This window comes from Anneissia japonica, unplaced genomic scaffold, assembly GCF_011630105.1.
Source record: "Anneissia japonica isolate Jap-2015-1 unplaced genomic scaffold, ASM1163010v1 scaffold3678_len381626_cov175, whole genome shotgun sequence".
NCBI classification, from domain to species: domain Eukaryota; kingdom Metazoa; phylum Echinodermata; class Crinoidea; order Comatulida; family Comatulidae; genus Anneissia; species Anneissia japonica.
In genome coordinates this window covers 208,153-210,066 of record NW_022753973.1, presented here as the reverse complement: position 1 = coordinate 210,066, position 1,914 = coordinate 208,153, and positions in this window count along the sequence as shown.

Here is a 1,914-nt window from a genome sequence, read left to right as displayed (position 1 = left end):
GGTGTTTTTAATTCTAATTTCGTTGGAATTGATCCAAACTCCCTAAAATGTGCAATTTTTAGACTAGGAAATTGACCCATGCTAACAAGAAATGCGCGCGAAGCGCGCGAAATATGGGGTTTTTTAGGCACTTTCAGGGGATGAAAAGGGCATTTATAAAGGGGTGGAGAAGATTTTTCAAAGATAGATATTTTCCCCTTGTCCCCAGCGGTTAAGCCATCGGGCAGCATAGATCAAAGGAGTTATGACAGTTTTTTGAAGTGGAGAAGGGTTGCAGGGTGTTGTGAGTCTGGTCATTATGACATCTTCCTTTCTTGTCTTTATTTTTCTCTTCTCTTTCCTTTTTCTTTCCTTTTCTTTTTTCTTCTTTCTCTTTCCCTCCCTCTCCCCTCTTTTTTTTCTCTTATTACCCAGCCCGGTACGTCGGCTTGGTCAGCCCGGTAAAAACCGGGCAGTTTCCCCCCCCCCCCCCGTGCCTGTTACGACACTGGCTAACACGCCAATCATCCCCCCACCAAATAAAAAAAACTTTTCTACGCCACTGTATGGCAGCATCACGACGTCGCTGGTCTGACATGTTTTAGTCTGTGTTGAGTATTCGTTACAGTGTCTTAACTGTGCAAAATATTGATGGATTTTAATTAAGGCTTGTGAACTGCGTTGATCAGGTGCCGTTATATCTCATTTTACACTATAAAAAAATAGACAGTAACGTAGATTATTCTATCCTTCTAAAAGAAAGTACCCAATACAATAAAATCTTTCACTTTATTATTTTATTACTATAAATGAATGTATACACTATAGTATGTATACATAACATATAATAGAGTCTATATCAATTAGGCGTAATACACTAATGGTTGATTTAAACTCAAAACAAAAATGACATGATATTCTGTGCATTTAAAAAATAAAATTGAAATTCAGTCTGGGTCATTGAGATAGTAGGCGGAAGAAAGTCCAAGGTGATCAAACCACTGTATTCCTGTGGCTTTATGCATTTTTATCATTAATGTCACAATTATATCAAATTTAGTAGGCGCATAAAAGCCTAAATTTAAAAATAATGATTTAGTGTACAATTTTTAATTATGTTTTCCTGGTGTCTAATTACAAGGCTAAAAAACATCTGAAATCAAATTTAAATGTAATATACGAAGATTTGAAATCCGGTTTAAATTTAAAGAATATAGTGCCTGAAATAGTATGTTGTTCAGTCACTGTCAGTTAAATGAAGAACTTCTTTCACTTGTGCTGTAGCTGAAAGGAAAAAGAAAAGAGGTATATTGTGTACAGCGTTTGGAAAGATTCGTAATGTTCATGATAACGTATTAGTGGTCTAATGGGCCAATGCATTAGTTAAGGATCAAATACATTAAACTAGAATTTAATTTATACAAATTCAAATGAACATATAGGTTCCTCGAATAATTTAAAGATCAAATAATTTATTAACTGATCGATCAGCTGCTTAATTGACATTATCATTTAATCAGTTGCGACAATCATGTATTCAATCAATTATTCAATCAATCACTTACTCACTCACTCACTCACTCACTCTCTCTCTCACTCACTCACTCACTCACTCACTCACTCACTCACTCACTCACTCACTCACTCACTCACTCACTCACTCACTCAATATTTAGTTACTTCGTTTAACTAATTACTAATACATGTAAAATCCAAACGTATGAAGTAGAAATGAAACTTACCTCTCTGCTTCTCGGCTATGGCCTTTCTTCCACTTAATCGGTCTTAACTGTACTTAAGCCATGAATTTATTTTTTCTTCAGATGTAGCTTCAGTGATACCCCTTAAAGTACTTTTTGCCAAAGCTAAATAAATTAAAAGTTTAAATTGACATAACTACTGATACAGTCATGTGGGTTTATGGGTATCTGTGGA